This window comes from Podarcis muralis, chromosome 8 (genome assembly GCF_964188315.1).
Source record: "Podarcis muralis chromosome 8, rPodMur119.hap1.1, whole genome shotgun sequence".
Taxonomy (NCBI): Eukaryota; Metazoa; Chordata; class Lepidosauria; order Squamata; family Lacertidae; genus Podarcis; species Podarcis muralis.
The window spans coordinates 79,904,895-79,925,479 of NC_135662.1; positions in this window are offsets into that span (position 1 = coordinate 79,904,895).

Sequence of the window (20,585 nt, forward strand, 5' to 3'; positions counted from 1 at the left end):
GGTCACAATTTCATAAAAAATCTGACTTTCGGCAATTCACTCAAAAATGGTGCCAAACTTTTGCAAATGCTCCCCATAAAGGTTTGGCGGTCGAAACAAAAGGATTTTTATCACAGGAAAAGAAATCTGCCCTTAACAACTTCACCGGCAAAAAAAGATTTTTTTGAAAAAATCCTAAGCCCCGGGGTCACAATTTCATAAAAAATCTATCTTTCGGCAATTCACTCAAAAATGATGCCAAACGGTTGCAAATGCTCCCCTGAAAGGTTTGGAGGTCGAAACAGAAGGCTTTTTATCACAGGAAAAGAAATCAGCCCTCGACAACTTCACCGGCAGAAAAAGATTTTTTTGAAAAAATCCTAAGCCCCAGGGTCACAATTTCATAAAAAATCTGACTTTCGGCAATTTACTCAAAAATGGTGCCAAACTTTTGCAAATGCTCCCCTGAAAGGTTTGGCGGTCGAAACAAAAGGATTTTTATCACAGGAAAAGAAATCTGCCCTCAACAACTTCACCGGCAAAAAAAGATTTTTTTGAAAAAATCCTAAGCCCCGGGGTCACAATTTCATAAAAAATCTGACTTTCGGCAATTCACTCAAAAATGGTGCCAAACTTTTGCAAATGCTCCCCTGAACGGTTTGGAGGTCGAAAAAGAAGGCTTTTTATCACAGGAAAAGAAATCAGCCCTCGACAACTTCACCGGCAGAAAAAGATTTTTTTGAAAAAATCCTAAACCCCGGGGTCACAATTTCATAAAAAATCTGACTTTCGGCAATTTACTCAAAAATGGTGCCAAACTTTTGCAAATGCTCCCCTGAAAGGTTTCGCGGTCGAAACAGAAGGCTTTTTATCACAGTCAAAGAAATCAGCCCTAGACAACTTCACCGGCAGAAAAAGATTTTTTTGAAAAAATCCTAAGCCCACAATTTCATAAAAAATCTGACTTTCGGCAATTCACTCAAAAATGGTGCCAAACGGTTGCAAATGCTCCCCTGAGAGGTTTCGCGGTCGAAATAGAAGGATTTTAATCACAGGAAAAGAAATCAGCCCTCGATAACTGAACCGGAAGAAAAATATTTTTTTGAAAAAATCCTACGCCCCGGGGTCACAATTTCATAAAAAATCTGACTTTCGGCAATTCACTCAAAAATGGTGCCAAACTTTTGCAAATGCTCCCCTGAAAGGTTTGGCGGTCGAAACAGAAGGCTTTTTATCACAGGAAAAGAAATCAGCCCTCGACAACTTCACCAGCAGAAAAATATTTTTTTGAAAAAATCCTAAACCCCGGGGTCACAATTTCATAAAAAATCTGACTTTCGGCAATTCACTCAAAAATGGTGCCAAACTTTTGCAAATGCTCCCCTGAAAGGTTTCGCAGTCGAAACAAAAGGCATTTAATCACAGGAAAAGAAATCAGCCCCCGACAACTTCACCGGCAGAAAAAGATTTTTTTGAAAAAATCCTAAGCCCCGGGGTCACAATTTCATAAAAAATCTGACTTTCGGCAATTCACTCAAAAATGGTGCCAAACTTTTGCAAATGCTCCCCATAAAGGTTTGGCGGTCGAAACAGAAGGCCTTTTATCACAGGAAAAGAAGCTGCCCTCGACAACTTCACCGGCAGAAAAAGATTTTTTTGAAAAAATCCTAAGCCCCGGGGTCACAATTTCATAAAAAATCTGACTTTCGGCAATTCACTCAAAAATGGTGCCAAACTTTCGCAAATGCTCCCCATAAAGGTTTGGCGGTCGAAACAGAAGGCTTTTTATCAAAGGAAAAGAAATCAGCCCTCGACAACTGAACCCGCAGAAAATTTTTTTTTGAAAAAATCCTAAGCCCCGGGGTCACAATTTCATAAAAAATCTGACTTTCGGCAATTCACTCAAAAATGGTGCCAAACAGTTGCAAATGCTCCCCTGAAAGGTTTCGCAGTCGAAACAAAAGGATTTTAATCACATTAAAAGAAATCAGCCCTCGACAACTTAACCGGCAGAAAAATATTTTTTTGAAAAAATCCCTAAGCCTCGGGGTCACAATTTCATAAAAAATCTGACTTTTGGGAATTCACTCAAAAATGATGCCAAACGGTTGCAAATGCTCCCCTGAGAGGATTGGCGGTCGAAATAGAAGGATTTTAATCACAGGAAAAGAAATCAGCCCTCGACAACTGAACCGGCAGAAAAATATTTTTTTGAAAAAATCCTAAGCCCCGGGGTCACAATTTCATAAAAAATCTGACTTTCGGCAATTCACTCAAAAATGGTGCCAAACAGTTGCAAATGCTCCCCTGAAAGGTTTGGCGATCAAAACAGAAGGCATTTAATCAAAGGAAAAGAAATCAGCCCTCGACAACTGAACCGGCAGAAAAAGATTATTTTGAAAAAATCCTAAGCCCCGGGGTCACAATTTCATAAAAAATCTGACTTTCGGCAATTCACTCAAAAATGGTGCCAAACGGTTGCAAATGCTCCCCTGAAAGGTTTGGCGGTCAAAACAGAAGGATTTTAATCACAGGAAAAGAAATCAGCCCTAGACAACTTCACCGGCAGAAAAAGATTTTTTTGAAAAAATCCTAAGCCCCGGGGTCACAATTTCATTAAAAAATCTGACTTTTGGCAATTCACTCAAAAATGGTCCCAAACGTTTGCAAATACTCCCCATAAAGGTTTGGCGGTCGAAACAGAAGGCTTTTTATCACAGGAAAAGAAATCAGCCCTCGACAACTGAACCGGCAGAAAAAGATTTTTTTGAAAAAATCCTAAGCCCCGGGGTCACAATTTCATAAAAAATCTGACTTTCGGCAATTCAGTCAAAAATGGTGCCAAACGGTTGCAAATGCTCCCCTGAAAGGTTTGGCGATCAAAACAGAAGGCATTTAATCACAGGAAAAGAAATCAGCCCTCGACAACTGAACCGGCAGAAAAAGATTTTTTTGAAAAAATCCTAAGCCCCGGGGTCACAATTTCATAAAAAATCTGACTTTCAGCAATTCACTCGAAAATGGTGCCAAACTTTTGCAAGTGCTCCCCATAAAGGTTTGGCGGTCGAAATAGAAGGATTTTAATCACAGGAAAAGAAATCAGCCCTCGACAACTGAACCGGCAGAAAAAGATTTTTTTGAAAAAATCCTAAGCCCCGGGGTCACAATTTCATAAAAAATCTGACTTTCGGCAATTCACTCAAAAATGGTGCCAAACTTTTGCAAATGCTCCCCATAAAGGTTTGGCGGTCGAAACAAAAGGATTTTTATCACAGGAAAAGAAATCTGCCCTTAACAACTTCACCGGCAAAAAAAGATTTTTTTGAAAAAATCCTAAGCCCCGGGGTCACAATTTCATAAAAAATCTATCTTTCGGCAATTCACTCAAAAATGATGCCAAACGGTTGCAAATGCTCCCCTGAAAGGTTTGGAGGTCGAAACAGAAGGCTTTTTATCACAGGAAAAGAAATCAGCCCTCGACAACTTCACCGGCAGAAAAAGAATTTTTTGAAAAAATCCTAAGCCCCAGGGTCACAATTTCATAAAAAATCTGACTTTCGGCAATTTACTCAAAAATGGTGCCAAACTTTTGCAAATGCTCCCCTGAAAGGTTTGGCGGTCGAAACAAAAGGATTTTTATCACAGGAAAAGAAATCTGCCCTCAACAACTTCACCGGCAAAAAAAGATTTTTTTCAAAAAAATCCTAAGCCCCGGGGTCACAATTTCATAAAAAATCTGACTTTCGGCAATTCACTCAAAAATGGTGCCAAACTTTTGCAAATGCTCCCCTGAACGGTTTGGAGGTCGAAAAAGAAGGCTTTTTATCACAGGAAAAGAAATCAGCCCTCGACAACTTCACCGGCAGAAAAAGATTTTTTTGAAAAAATCCTAAACCCCGGGGTCACAATTTCATAAAAAATCTGACTTTCGGCAATTTACTCAAAAATGGTGCCAAACTTTTGCAAATGCTCCCCTGAAAGGTTTCGCGGTCGAAACAGAAGGCTTTTTATCACAGTCAAAGAAATCAGCCCTAGACAACTTCACCGGCAGAAAAAGATTTTTTTGAAAAAATCCTAAGCCCACAATTTCATAAAAAATCTGACTTTCGGCAATTCACTCAAAAATGGTGCCAAACGGTTGCAAATGCTCCCCCGAAAGGTTTCGCGGTCGAAACAGAAGGATTTTAATCACAGGAAAAGAAATCAGCCCTCGATAACTGAACCGGAAGAAAAATATTTTTTTGAAAAAATCCTACGCCCCGGGGTCACAATTTCATAAAAAATCTGACTTTCGGCAATTCACTCAAAAATGGTGCCAAACTTTTGCAAATGCTCCCCTGAAAGGTTTGGCGGTCGAAACAGAAGGCTTTTTATCACAGGAAAAGAAATCAGCCCTCGACAACTTCACCAGCAGAAAAATATTTTTTTGAAAAAATCCTAAACCCCGGGGTCACAATTTCATAAAAAATCTGACTTTCGGCAATTCACTCAAAAATGGTGCCAAACTTTTGCAAATGCTCCCCTGAAAGGTTTCGCAGTCGAAACAAAAGGCATTTAATCACAGGAAAAGAAATCAGCCCCCGACAACTTCACCGGCAGAAAAAGATTTTTTTGAAAAAATCCTAAGCCCCGGGGTCACAATTTCATAAAAAATCTGACTTTCGGCAATTCACTCAAAAATGGTGCCAAACTTTTGCAAATGCTCCCCATAAAGGTTTGGCGGTCGAAACAGAAGGCCTTTTATCACAGGAAAAAAAGCTGCCCTCGACAACTTCACCGGCAGAAAAAGATTTTTTTGAAAAAATCCTAAGCCCCGGGGTCACAATTTCATAAAAAATCTGACTTTCGGCAATTTACTCAAAAATGGTGCCAAACTTTCGCAAATGCTCCCCATAAAGGTTTGGCGGTCGAAACAGAAGGCTTTTTATCACAGGAAAAGAAATCAGCCCTCGACAACTGAACCGGCAGAAAAAGATTTTTTTGAAAAAATCCTAAGCCCCGGGGTCACAATTTCATAAAAAATCTGACTTTTGGCAATTCACTCAAAAATCGTGCCAAACTTTTGCAAATACTCCCCTGAAAGGTTTCGCGGTCGAAACAGAAGGCTTTTTATCACAGGAAAAGAAATCAGCCCTCGACAACTTCACCGGCAGAAAAAGATTTTTTTGAAAAAATCCTAAGGCCACAATTTCATAAAAAATCTGACTTTCGGCAATTCACTCAAAAATGGTGCCAAACGGTTGCAAATGCTCCCCTGAGAGGTTTCGCGGTCGAAACAGAAGGATTTTAATCACAGGAAAAGAAATCAGCCCTCGACAACTGAACCGGCAGAAAAATATTTTTTTGAAAAAATCCTAAGGCCCGGGGTCACAATTTCATAAATAATCTGACTTTCGGCAATTCACTCAAAAATGGTGCCAAACTTTTGCAAATGCTCCCCATAAAGGTTTGGCAGTCGAAACAGAAGGCTTTTTATCACAGGAAAAGAAATCAGCCCTCGACAACTTCACCGGCAGAAAAAGATTTTTTTGAAGAAATCCTAAGCCCCGGGGTCACAATTTCATAAAAAATCTGACTTTCAGCAATTCACTCAAAAATGGTGCCAAACTTTTGCAAATGCTCCCCTGAGAGGTTTGGCGGTCGAAATAGAAGGATTTTAATCACAGGAAAAGAAATCAGCCCTCGACAACTGAACCGGCAGAAAAATATTTTTTTGAAAAAATCCTAAGCCCCGGGGCCACAATTTCATAAAAAATCTCACTTTTGGCAATTCACTCAAAAATGGTGCCAAACTTTTGCAAATGCTCCCCTGAAAGGTTTCACGGTCGAAACAGAAGGCTTTTTATCACAGGAAAGGAAATCAGCCCTCGACAACTGAACCGGCAGAAAAAGATTTTTTTGAAAAAATCCTAAGCCCCGGGGTCACAATTTCATAAAAAATCTGACTTTCGGCAATTCACTCAAAAATGGTGCCAAACTTTTGCAAATGCTCCCCTGAAAGGTTTCGCGGTCGAAACAGAAGGTTTTTTATTACAGGAAAAGAAATCAGCCCTCGACAACTGAACCGGTAGAAAAAAAAATTTTTTTAAAAATCCTAAGCCCCGGGGTCACAATTTCATAAAAAATCTGACTATCGGCAATTCACTCAAAAATGGTGTCAAACGGTTGCAAATGCTCCCCTGAAAGGTTTCGCGGTCGAAACAGAAGGTTTTTTATTACAGGAAAAGAAATCAGCCCTCGACAACTGAACCGGTAGAAAAAAAATTTTTTTTGAAAAAATCCTAAGCCCCGGGGTCACAATTTCATAAAAAATCTGACTATCGGCAATTCACTCAAAAATGGTGTCAAACGGTTGCAAATGCTCCCCTGAAAGGTTTCGCGGTCGAAACAGAAGGTTTTTTATTACAGGAAAAGAAATCTGCCCTCAACAACTTCACCGGCAAAAAAAGATTTTTTTGAAAAAATCCTAAGCCCCGGGGTCACAACTTCATTAAAAATGTGACTTTCTGCAATTCACTCAAAAATGGTGCCAAACTTTTGCAAATGCTCTCCTGAAAGGTTTCGCGGTCGAAACAGAAGGCTTTTTATCACAGGAAAAGAAATCAGCCCTCGACAACTGAACCGGCAGAAAAAGATTTTTTTGAAAAAATCCTAAGCCCCGGGGTCACAATTTCATAAAAAATCTGACTTTCGGCAATTCACTCAAAAATGGTGCCAAACTTTTGCAAATGCTCCCCTGAACGGTTTGGAAGTCGAAACAGAAGGCTTTTTATCACAGGAAAAGAAATCAGCCCTTGACAACTTCACCGGTAGAAAAAGATTTTTTGGAAAAAATCCTAAGCCCCGGGGTCACAATTTCATAAAAAATCTGACTTTCGGCAATTCACTCAAAAATGGTGCCAAACGGTTGCAAATGCTCCCCTGAAAGGTTTGGCGATCGAAACAGAAGGCATTTAATCACAGGAAAAGAAATCAGCCCCCGACAACTTCACCGGCAGAAAAAGATTTTTTTGAAAAAATCCTAAACCACGGGGTCACAATTTCATAAAAAATCTGACTTTCGGCAATTCACTCAAAAATGGTGCCGAACTTTGGCAAATGCTCCCCTGAAAGGTTTCGCTGTCGAAACAGAAGGATTTTAATCACAGGAAAAGAAATCAACCCTCGACAACTTCACCGGCAGAAAAAGATTTTTTTGAAAAAATCCTAAGCCCCGGGGTCACAATTTCATAAAAAATCTGACTTTCGGCAATTCACTCAAAAGTGGTGCCAAACTTTTGCAAATGCTCCCCTGAGAGGTTTGGTGGTCGAAATAGAAGGCTTTTTATCACAGGAAAAGAAATCAGCCCTCGACAACTGAACCGGCAGAAAAAGATTTTTTTGAAAAAATCCTAAGCCCCGGGGTCACAATATCATAAAAAATCTGACTTTCGGCAATTCACTCAAAAATGGTGTCAAACGGTTGGAAATGCTCCCCTGAAAGGTTTGGCGATCGAAACAGAAGGCATTTAATCACGGGAAAAGAAATCAGCCCCCGACAACTGAACCGGCAGAAAAAGATTTTTTTGAAAAAATCCTAAGCCCCGGGGTCACAATTTCATAAAAAATCTGACTTTCAGCAATTCACTCAAAAATGGTGCCAAACAGTTGCAAATGCTCCCCTGAGAGGTTTGGCGGTCGAAACAGAAGGATTTTAATCACAGGAAAAGAAATCAGCCCTCGACAACTTCATCAGCATAAAAATATTTTTTCTAAAAAATCCTAAGCCCCGGGGTCACAATTTCATAAAAAATCTGACTTTCGGCAATTCACTCAAAAATGGTGCCAAACTTTTGCAAATGCTCCTCATAAAGGTTTGGCGGTCGAAACAGAAGGCTTTTTATCACAGGAAAAGAAAGCTGCCCTCGACAACTTCACCGGCAGAAAAAGATTTTTTTGAAAAAATCCTAAGCCCCGGGGTCACAATTTCATAAAAAATCTGACTTTCGGCAATTCACTCAAAAATGGTGCCAAACTTTTGCAAATGCTCCCCATAAAGGTTTGGCGGTCGAAACAGAAGGCTTTTTATCACAGGAAAAGAAAGCTGCCCTCGACAACTGAACCGGCAGAAAAAGATTTTTTTGAAAAAATCCTAAGCCCCGGGGTCACAATTTCATAAAAAATCTGACTTTTGGCAATTCACTCAAAAATGGTGCCAAACTTTTTCAAATGCTCCCCTGAACGGTTTGGAGGTCGAAACAGAAGGCATTTAATCACAGGAAAAGAAATCAGCCCCCGACAACTTCACCGGCAGATAAAGATTTTTTTGAAAAAATCCTAAGCCCCGGGGTCACAATTTCATAAAAAATCTGACTTTCGGCAATTCACTCAAAAATGGTGCCAAACGGTTGCAAATGCTCCCCTGAGAGGTTTCGCGGTCGAAACAGAAGGTTTTTTATTACAGGAAAAGAAATCAGCCCTCGACAACTGAACCGGTAGAAAAAAAAATTTTTTAAAAAATCCTAAGCCCCGGGGTCACAATTTCATAAAAAATCTGACTATCGGCAATTCACTCAAAAATGGTGTCAAACGGTTGCAAATGCTCCCCTGAAAGGTTTCGCGGTCGAAACAGAAGGTTTTTTATTACAGGAAAAGAAATCAGCCCTCGACAACTGAACCGGTAGAAAAAAAATTTTTTTTGAAAAAATCCTAAGCCCCGGGGTCACAATTTCATAAAAAATCTGACTATCGGCAATTCACTCAAAAATGGTGTCAAACGGTTGCAAATGCTCCCCTGAAAGGTTTCGCGGTCGAAACAGAAGGTTTTTTATTACAGGAAAAGAAATCTGCCCTCAACAACTTCACCGGCAAAAAAAGATTTTTTTGAAAAAATCCTAAGCCCCGGGGTCACAACTTCATTAAAAATGTGACTTTCTGCAATTCACTCAAAAATGGTGCCAAACTTTTGCAAATGCTCTCCTGAAAGGTTTCGCGGTCGAAACAGAAGGCTTTTTATCACAGGAAAAGAAATCAGCCCTCGACAACTGAACCGGCAGAAAAAGATTTTTTTGAAAAAATCCTAAGCCCCGGGGTCACAATTTCATAAAAAATCTGACTTTCGGCAATTCACTCAAAAATGGTGCCAAACTTTTGCAAATGCTCCCCTGAACGGTTTGGAAGTCGAAACAGAAGGCTTTTTATCACAGGAAAAGAAATCAGCCCTTGACAACTTCACCGGTAGAAAAAGATTTTTTGGAAAAAATCCTAAGCCCCGGGGTCACAATTTCATAAAAAATCTGACTTTCGGCAATTCACTCAAAAATGGTGCCAAACGGTTGCAAATGCTCCCCTGAAAGGTTTGGCGATCGAAACAGAAGGCATTTAATCACAGGAAAAGAAATCAGCCCCCGACAACTTCACCGGCAGAAAAAGATTTTTTTGAAAAAATCCTAAACCACGGGGTCACAATTTCATAAAAAATCTGACTTTCGGCAATTCACTCAAAAATGGTGCCGAACTTTGGCAAATGCTCCCCTGAAAGGTTTCGCTGTCGAAACAGAAGGATTTTAATCACAGGAAAAGAAATCAACCCTCGACAACTTCACCGGCAGAAAAAGATTTTTTTGAAAAAATCCTAAGCCCCGGGGTCACAATTTCATAAAAAATCTGACTTTCGGCAATTCACTCAAAAGTGGTGCCAAACTTTTGCAAATGCTCCCCTGAGAGGTTTGGTGGTCGAAATAGAAGAATTTTAATCACAGGAAAAGAAATCAGCCCTCGACAACTGAACCGGCAGAAAAAGATTTTTTTGAAAAAATCCTAAGCCCCGGGGTCACAATATCATAAAAAATCTGACTTTCGGCAATTCACTCAAAAATGGTGTCAAACGGTTGGAAATGCTCCCCTGAAAGGTTTGGCGATCGAAACAGAAGGCATTTAATCACGGGAAAAGAAATCAGCCCCCGACAACTGAACCGGCAGAAAAAGATTTTTTTGAAAAAATCCTAAGCCCCGGGGTCACAATTTCATAAAAAATCTGACTTTCAGCAATTCACTCAAAAATGGTGCCAAACAGTTGCAAATGCTCCCCTGAGAGGTTTGGCGGTCGAAACAGAAGGATTTTAATCACAGGAAAAGAAATCAGCCCTCGACAACTTCATCAGCATAAAAATATTTTTTCTAAAAAATCCTAAGCCCCGGGGTCACAATTTCATAAAAAATCTGACTTTCGGCAATTCACTCAAAAATGGTGCCAAACTTTTGCAAATGCTCCCCATAAAGGTTTGGCGGTCGAAACAGAAGGCTTTTTATCACAGGAAAAGAAAGCTGCCCTCGACAACTGAACCGGCAGAAAAAGATTTTTTTGAAAAAATCCTAAGCCCCGGGGTCACAATTTCATAAAAAATCTGACTTTTGGCAATTCACTCAAAAATGGTGCCAAACTTTTTCAAATGCTCCCCTGAACGGTTTGGAGGTCGAAACAGAAGGCATTTAATCACAGGAAAAGAAATCAGCCCCCGACAACTTCACCGGCAGATAAAGATTTTTTTGAAAAAATCCTAAGCCCCGGGGTCACAATTTCATAAAAAATCTGACTTTCGGCAATTCACTCAAAAATGGTGCCAAACGGTTGCAAATGCTCCCCTGAGAGGTTTGGCGGTCAAAACAGAAGGATTTTAATCACAGGGAAAGAAATCAGCCCTCGACAACTGAACCGGCAGAAAAAGATTTTTTTGAAAAAATCCTAAGCCCCGGGGTCACAATTTCATAAAAAATCTGACTTTCGGCAATTCACTCAAAAATGGTACCAAACTTTTGCAAATGCTCCCCTGAGAGGTTTGGCGGTCGAAACAAAGGGATTTTAATCACAGGAAAAGAAATCAGCCCTCGACAACTTCACCGGCAGAAAAAGATTTTTTTGAAAAAATCCGAAGCCCCGGGGTCACAATTTCATAAAAAATCTGACTTTCGGCAATTCACTCAAAAATGGTGCCAAACTTTTGCAAATGCTCCCCTGAACGGTTTGGCGATCGAAACAGAAGGCATTTAATCACGGGAAAAGAAATCAGCCCCCGACAACTGAACCGGCAGAAAAAGATTTTTTTGAAAAAATCCTAAGCCCCGGGGTCACAATTTCATAAAAAATCTGACTTTCGGCAATTCACTCAAAAATGGTGCCAAACTTTTGCAGATGCTCCCCTGAACGGTTTGGAGGTCGAAACAGAAGGCTTTTTATCACAGGAAAAGAAATCAGCCCTCGACAACTTCACCGGCAGAAAAAGATTTTTTTGAAAAAATCCTAAGCCCCGGGGTCACAATTTCATAAAAAATCTGAGTTTCAGCAATTCACTCAAAAATGGTGCCAAACGGTTGCAAATCCTCCCCTGAAAGGTTTGGCGATCAAAACAGAAGGCATTTAATCACAGGAAAAGAATTCAGCCCTCGACAACTGAACCGGCAGAAAAAGATTTTTTTGAAAAAATCCTAAGCCCCGGGGTCACAATTTCATAAAAAATCTGAATTTCGGCAATTCACTCAAAAATGGTGCCAAACGGTTGCAAATGCTCCCCTGAGAGGTTTCGCGGTCGAAATAGAAGGATTTTAATCACAGGAAAAGAAATCAGCCCTCGACAACTGAACCGGCACAAAAAGATTTTTTTGAAAAAATCCTAAGCCCCGGGGTCACAATTTCATAAAAAATCTGACTTTCGGCAATTCACTCAAAAATGGTGCCAAACTTTTGCAAATGCTCCCCTGAAAGGTTTCACGGTCAAAACAGAAGGCTTTTTATCACAGGAAAGGAAATCAGCCCTCGACAACTTAACCGGCAGAAAAAGATTTTTTTTGGAAAAAATCCTAAGCCCCGGGGTCACAATTTCATAAAAAATCTGACTTTCGGCAATTCACTCAAAAATGGTGACAAACGGTTGCAAATGCTCCCATGAGAGGTTTGGCGGGCGAAACAGAAGGCATTTAATCACGGGAAAAGAAATCAGCCCTCGACAACTGAACCGGCAGAAAAAGATTTTTTTGAAAAAATCCTAAGCCCCGGGGTCACAATTTCATAAAAAAATCTGACTTTCGGCAATTCACTCAAAAATGGTACCAACCATTTGCAAATTCTCCCCTGAAAGGTTTCGCGGTCGAAACAGAAGGTTTTTTATTACAGGAAAAGAAATCAGCCCTCGACAACTGAACCGGTAGAAAAAATTTTTTTAAAAAAAATCCTAAGCCCCAGGGTCACAATTTCATAAAAAATCTGACTTTCGGCAATTCACTCAAAAATGGTGCCAAACTTTTGCAAATGCTCCCCTGAAAGGTTTCGCAGTCGAAACAAAAGGCATTTAATCACAGGAAAAGAAATCAGCCCCCGACAACTTCACCGGCAGAAAAAGATTTTTTTGAAAAAATCCTAAGCCCCGGGGTCACAATTTCATAAAAAATCTGACTTTCGGCAATTCACTCAAAAATGGTGTCAAACGGTTGGAAATGCTCCCCTGAAAGGTTTGGCGATCGAAACAGAAGGCATTTAATCACGGGAAAAGAAATCAGCCCCCGACAACTGAACCGGCAGAAAAACATTTTTTTGAAAAAATCCTAAGCCCCGGGGTCACAATTTCATAAAAAATCTGACTTTCGGCAATTCACTCAAAAATGGTGCCAAACAGTTGCAAATGCTCCCCTGAGAGGTTTGGCCGTCGAAACAGAAGGATTTTAATCACAGGAAAAGAAATCAGCCCTCGACAACTTCATCAGCATAAAAATATTTTTTCTAAAAAATCCTAAGCCCCGGGGTCACAATTTCATAAAAAATCTGACTTTCGGCAATTCACTCAAAAATGGTGCCAAACTTTTGCAAATGCTCCCCATAAAGGTTTGGCGGTCGAAACAGAAGGCTTTTTATCACAGGAAAAGAAATCAGCCCTCGACAACTTCACCGGCAGAAAAAGATTTTTTTGAAAAAATCCTAAGCCCTGGGGACACAATTTCATAAAAAATCTGACTTTCGGCAATTCACTCAAAAATGGTGCCAAACGGTTGCAAATGCTCCCCTGAAAGGTTTGGCGATCAAAACAGAAGGCATTTAATCACAGGAAAAGAAATCAGCCCTCGACAACTGAACCGGCAGAAAAAGATTTTTTTGAAAAAATCCTAAGCCCCGGGGTCACAATTTCATAAAAAATCTGACTTTCGGCAATTCACTCAAAAATGGTGCCAAACTTTTGCAAATGCTCCCCATAAAGGTTTGGCGGTCGAAACAGAAGGATTTTTATCACAGGAAAAGAAATCAGCCCTCGACAACTGAACCGGCAGAAAAAGATTTTTTTGAAAAAATCCTAAGCCCCGGGGTTACAATTTCATAAAAAATCTGACTTTCGGCAATTCACTCAAAAATGGTGCCAAACGGTTGCAAATGCTCCCCTGAAAGGTTTCGCGGTCGAAACAGAAGGCTTTTTATCACAGGAAAAGAAATCAGCCCTCGACAACTGAACCGGCAGAAAAAGATTTTTTTGAAAAAATCCTAAGCCCCGGGGTCACAATTTCATAAAAAATCTGACTTTCGGCAATTCACTCAAAAATGGTGCCAAACTTTTGCAAATGCTCCCCTGAACGGTTTGGAAGTCGAAACAGAAGGCTTTTTATCACAGGAAAAGAAATCAGCCCTTGACAACTTCACCGGTAGAAAAAGATTTTTTGGAAAAAATCCTAAGCCCCGGGGTCACAATTTCATAAAAAATCTGACTTTCGGCAATTCACTCAAAAATGGTGCCAAACGGTTGCAAATGCTCCCCTGAAAGGTTTGGCGATCGAAACAGAAGGCATTTAATCACAGGAAAAGAAATCAGCCCCCGACAACTTCACCGGCAGAAAAAGATTTTTTTGAAAAAATCCTAAACCACGGGGTCACAATTTCATAAAAAATCTGACTTTCGGCAATTCACTCAAAAATGGTGCCGAACTTTGGCAAATGCTCCCCTGAAAGGTTTCGCTGTCGAAACAGAAGGATTTTAATCACAGGAAAAGAAATCAGCCCTCGACAACTTAACCGGCAGAAAAATATTTTTTTGAAAAAATCCTAAGCCCCGGGGTCACAATTTCATAAAAAATCTGACTTTCGGCAATTCACTCAAAAGTGGTGCCAAACTTTTGCAAATGCCCCCCTGAGAGGTTTGGTGGTCGAAATAGAAGGATTTTAATCACAGGAAAAGAAATCAGCCCTCGACAACTGAACCGGCAGAAAAATATTTTTTTGAAAAAATCCTAAGCCCCGGGGCCACAATTTCATAAAAAATCTGACTTTCGGCAATTCACTCAAAAATGGTGCCAAACTTTTGCAAATGCTCCCCTGAAAGGTTTCACGGTCGAAACAGAAGGCTTTTTATCACAGGAAAGGAAATCAGCCCTCGACAACTGAACCGGCAGAAAAAGATTTTTTTGAAAAAATCCTAAGCCCCGGGGTCACAATTTCATAAAAAATCTGACTTTCGGCAATTCACTCAAAAATGGTACCAACCATTTGCAAATGCTCCCCTGAAAGGTTTCGCGGTCGAAACAGAAGGTTTTTTATTACAGGAAAAGAAATCAGCCCTCGACAACTGAACCGGTAGGAAAAAAATTTTTAAAAAAAATCCTAAGCCCCGGGGTCACAATTTCATAAAAAATCTGACTATCGGCAATTCACTCAAAAATGGTGTCAAACGGTTGCAAATGCTCCCCTGAAAGGTTTCGCGGTCGAAACAGAAGGTTTTTTATTACAGGAAAAGAAATCAGCCCTCGACAACTGAACCGGTAGAAAAAAAATTTTTTTTAAAAATCCTAAGCCCCGGGGTCACAATTTCATTAAAAATGTGACTTTCGGCAATTCACTCAAAAATGGTGCCAAACTTTTGCAAATGCTCCCCTGAAAGGTTTCGCGGTCGAAACAGAAGGCTTTTTATCACAGGAAAAGAAATCAGCCCTCGACAACTGAACCGGCAGAAAAAGATTTTTTTGAAAAAATCCTAAGCCCCGGGGTCACAATTTCATAAAAAATCTGACTTTCGGCAATTCACTCAAAAATGGTGCCAAACTTTTGCAAATGCTCCCCTGAACGGTTTGGAAGTCGAAACAGAAGGCTTTTTATCACAGGAAAAGAAATCAGCCCTTGACAACTTCACCGGTAGAAAAAGATTTTTTGGAAAAAATCCTAAGCCCCGGGGTCACAATTTCATAAAAAATCTGACTTTCGGCAATTCACTCAAAAATGGTGCCGAACTTTGGCAAATGCTCCCCTGAAAGGTTTCGCTGTCGAAACAGAAGGATTTTAATCACAGGAAAAGAAATCAACCCTCGACAACTTAACCGGCAGAAAAATATTTTTTTGAAAAAATCCTAAGCCCCGGGGTCACAATTTCATAAAAAATCTGACTTTCGGCAATTCACTCAAAAGTGGTGCCAAACTTTTGCAAATGCTCCCCTGAGAGGTTTGGTGGTCGAAATAGAAGAATTTTAATCACAGAAAAGAAATCAGCCCTCGACAACTGAACCGGCAGAAAAAGTTTTTTTTGAAAAAATCCTAAGCCCCGGGGTCACAATATCATAAAAAATCTGACTTTCGGCAATTCACTCAAAAATGGTGCCAAACTTTTGCAAATGCTCCCCCGAAAGGTTTCGCGGTCGAAACAGAAGGATTTTAATCACAGGAAAAGAAATCAGCCCTCGACAACTGAACCGGCAGAAAAAGATTTTTTTGAAAAAATCCTAAGCCCCGGGGCCACAATTTCATAAAAAATCTGACTTTCGGCAATTCACTCAAAAATGGTGCCAAACTTTTGCAAATGCTCCCCTGAAAGGTTTCACGGGCGAAACAGAAGGCATTTTATCACGGGAAAAGAAATCAGCCCTCGACAACTGAACCGGCAGAAAAAGATTTTTTTGAAAAAATCCTAAGCCCCGGGGTCACAATTTCATAAAAAATCTGACTTTCGGCAATTCACTCAAAAATGGTACCAACCATTTGCAAATGCTCCCCTGAAAGGTTTCGCGGTCGAAACAGAAGGTTTTTTATTACAGGAAAAGAAATCAGCCCTCGACAACTGAACCGGTAGAAAAAAAAAATTTTAAAAAATCCTAAGCCCCGGGGTCACAATTTCATAAAAAATCTGACTTTCGGCAATTCACTCAAAAATGGTGTCAAACGGTTGGAAATACTCCCCTGAAAGGTTTGGCGATCGAAACAGAAGGCATTTAATCACGGGAAAAGAAATCAGCCCCCGACAACTGAACCGGCAGAAAAAGATTTTTTTGAAAAAATCCTAAGCCCCGGGGTCACAATTTCATAAATAATCTGACTTTCGGCAATTCACTCAAAAATGGTGCCAAACAGTTGCAAATGCTCCCCTGAGAGGTTTGGCGGTCGAAACAGAAGGATTTTAATCACAGGAAAAGAAATCAGCCCTCGACAACTTCATCAGCATAAAAATATTTTTTCTAAAAAATCCTAAGCCCCGGGGTCACAATTTCATAAAAAATCTGACTTTCGGCAATTCACTCAAAAATGGTGCCAAACTTTCGCAAATGCTCCCCATAAAGGTTTGGCGGTCGAAACAGAAGGCTTTTTATCACAGGAAAAGAAATCAGCCCTCGACAACTGAACCGGCAGAAAAAGATTTTTTTGAAAAAATCCTAAGCCCCGGGGTCACAATTTCATAAAAAATCTGACTTTTGGCAATTCACTCAAAAATGGTGCCAAACTTTTTCAAATGCTCCCCTGAACGGTTTGGAGGTCGAAACAGAAGGCATTTAATCACAGGAAAAGAAATCAGCCCCCGACAACTTCACCGGCAGAAAAAGATTTTTTTGAAAGAATCCTAAGCCCCGGGGTCACAATTTCATAAAAAATCTGACTTTCGGCAATTCACTCAAAAATGGTGCCAAACGGTTGCAAATGCTCCCCTGAGAGGTTTGGCGGTCAAAACAGAAGGATTTTAATCACAGGGAAAGAAATCAGCCCTCGACAACTGAACCGGCAGAAAAAGATTTTTTTGAAAAAATCCTAAGCCCCGGGGTCACAATTTCATAAAAAATCTGACTTTCGGCAATTCACTCAAAAATGGTACCAAACTTTTGCAAATGCTCCCCATAAAGGTTTGGCGGTCGAAACAAAGGGATTTTTATCACAGGAAAAGAAATCTGCCCTCAACAACTTCACCGGCAAAAAAAGATTTTTTTGAAAAAATCCTAAGCCCCGGGGTCACAATTTCATAAAAAATCTGACTTTCGGCAATTCACTCAAAAATGGTGCCAAACTTTTGCAAATGCTCCCCTGAACGGTTTGGAGGTCGAAACAGAAGGCTTTTTATCACAGGAAAAGAAATCAGCCCTCGACAACTTCACCGGCAGAAAAAGATTTTTTTGAAAAAATCCTAAGCCCCGGGGTCACAATTTCATAAAAAATCTGACTTTCGGCAATTCACTCAAAAGTGGTGCCAAACTTTTGCAAATGCTCCCCTGAGAGGTTTGGTGGTCGAAATAGAAGAATTTTAATCACAGAAAAGAAATCAGCCCTCGACAACTGAACCGGCAGAAAAAGTTTTTTTTGAAAAAATCCTAAGCCCCGGGGTCACAATATCATAAAAAATCTGACTTTCGGCAATTCACTCAAAAATGGTGCCAAACTTTTGCAAATGCTCCCCCGAAAGGTTTCGCGGTCGAAACAGAAGGATTTTAATCACAGGAAAAGAAATCAGCCCTCGACAACTGAACCGGCAGAAAAAGATTTTTTTGAAAAAATCCTAAGCCCCGGGGCCACAATTTCATAAAAAATCTGACTTTCGGCAATTCACTCAAAAATGGTGCCAAACTTTTGCAAATGCTCCCCTGAAAGGTTTCACGGGCGAAACAGAAGGCATTTTATCACGGGAAAAGAAATCAGCCCTCGACAACTGAACCGGCAGAAAAAGATTTTTTTGAAAAAATCCTAAGCCCCGGGGTCACAATTTCATAAAAAATCTGACTTTCGGCAATTCACTCAAAAATGGTACCAACCATTTGCAAATGCTCCCCTGAAAGGTTTCGCGGTCGAAACAGAAGGTTTTTTATTACAGGAAAAGAAATCAGCCCTCGACAACTGAACCGGTAGAAAAAAAAAATTTTTTTAAAATCCTAAGCCCCGGGGTCACAATTTCATAAAAAATCTGACTTTCGGCAATTCACTCAAAAATGGTGTCAAACGGTTGGAAATACTCCCCTGAAAGGTTTGGCGATCGAAACAGAAGGCATTTAATCACGGGAAAAGAAATCAGCCCCCGACAACTGAACCGGCAGAAAAAGATTTTTTTGAAAAAATCCTAAGCCCCGGGGTCACAATTTCATAAATAATCTGACTTTCGGCAATTCACTCAAAAATGGTGCCAAACAGTTGCAAATGCTCCCCTGAGAGGTTTGGCGGTCGAAACAGAAGGATTTTAATCACAGGAAAAGAAATCAGCCCTCGACAACTTCATCAGCATAAAAATATTTTTTCTAAAAAATCCTAAGCCCCGGGGTCACAATTTCATAAAAAATCTGACTTTCGGCAATTCACTCAAAAATGGTGCCAAACTTTCGCAAATGCTCCCCATAAAGGTTTGGCGGTCGAAACAGAAGGCTTTTTATCACAGGAAAAGAAATCAGCCCTCGACAACTGAACCGGCAGAAAAAGATTTTTTTGAAAAAATCCTAAGCCCCGGGGTCACAATTTCATAAAAAATCTGACTTTTGGCAATTCACTCAAAAATGGTGCCAAACTTTTTCAAATGCTCCCCTGAACGGTTTGGAGGTCGAAACAGAAGGCATTTAATCACAGGAAAAGAAATCAGCCCCCGACAACTTCACCGGCAGAAAAAGATTTTTTTGAAAGAATCCTAAGCCCCGGGGTCACAATTTCATAAAAAATCTGACTTTCGGCAATTCACTCAAAAATGGTGCCAAACGGTTGCAAATGCTCCCCTGAGAGGTTTGGCGGTCAAAACAGAAGGATTTTAATCACAGGGAAAGAAATCAGCCCTCGACAACTGAACCGGCAGAAAAAGATTTTTTTGAAAAAATCCTAAGCCCCGGGGTCACAATTTCATAAAAAATCTGACTTTCGGCAATTCACTCAAAAATGGTACCAAACTTTTGCAAATGCTCCCCATAAAGGTTTGGCGGTCGAAACAAAGGGATTTTTATCACAGGAAAAGAAATCTGCCCTCAACAACTTCACCGGCAAAAAAAGATTTTTTTGAAAAAATCCTAAGCCCCGGGGTCACAATTTCATAAAAAATCTGACTTTCGGCAATTCACTCAAAAATGGTGCCAAACTTTTGCAAATGCTCCCCTGAACGGTTTGGAGGTCGAAACAGAAGGCTTTTTATCACAGGAAAAGAAATCAGCCCTCGACAACTTCACCGGCAGAAAAAGATTTTTTTGAAAAAATCCGAAGCCCCGGGGTCACAATTTCATAAAAAATCTGACTTTCGGCAATTCACTCAAAAATGGTGCCAAACTTTTGCAAATGCTCCCCTGAACGGTTTGGCGATCGAAACAGAAGGCATTTAATCACGGGAAAAGAAATCAGCCCCCGACAACTGAACCGGCAGAAAAAGATTTTTTTGAAAAAATCCTAAGCCCCGGGGTCACAATTTCATAAAAAATCTGACTTTCGGCAATTCACTCAAAAATGGTGCCAAACTTTTGCAAATGCTCCCCTGAACGGTTTGGAGGTCGAAACAGAAGGCTTTTTATCACAGGAAAAGAAATCAGCCCTCGACAACTTCACCGGCAGAAAAAGATTTTTTTGAAAAAATCCTAAGCCCCGGGGTCACAATTTCATAAAAAATCTGAGTTTCGGCAATTCACTCAAAAATGGTGCCAAACGGTTGCAAATGCTCCCCTGAAAGGTTTGGCGATCAAAACAGAATGCATTTAATCACAGGAAAAGAATTCAGCCCTCGACAACTGAACCGGCAGAAAAAGATTTTTTTGAAAAAATCCTAAGCCCCGGGGTCACAATTTCATAAAAAATCTGACTTTCAGCAATTCACTCAAAAATGGTGCCGAACGGTTGCAAATGCTCCCCTGAGAGGTTTCGCGGTCGAAATAGAAGGATTTTAATCACAGGAAAAGAAATCAGCCCTCGACAACTGAACCGGCACAAAAAGATTTTTTTGAAAAAATCCTAAGCCCCGGGGTCATAATTTCATAAAAAATCTGACTTTCGGCAATTCACTCAAAAATGGTGCCAAACTTTTGCAAATGCTCCCCTCAAAGGTTTGGCGGTCGAAACAGAAGGCTTTTTATCACAGGAAAAGAAATCAGCCCTCGACAACTTCACCAGCAGAAAAATATTTTTTTGAAAAAATCCTAAACCCCGGGGTCACAATTTCATAAAAAATCTGACTTTCGGCAATTCACTCAAAAATGGTGCCAAACTTTCGCAAATGCTCCCCATAAAGGTTTGGCGGTCGAAACAGAAGGCTTTTTATCACAGGAAAGGAAATCAGCCCTTGACTACTTCACCGGCAGAAAAAGATTTTTTTGAAAAAATGCTAAGCCCCGGGGTCACAATTTCATAAAAAATCTGACTTTCGGCAATTCACTCAAAAATGGTGCCAAACGGTTGCAAA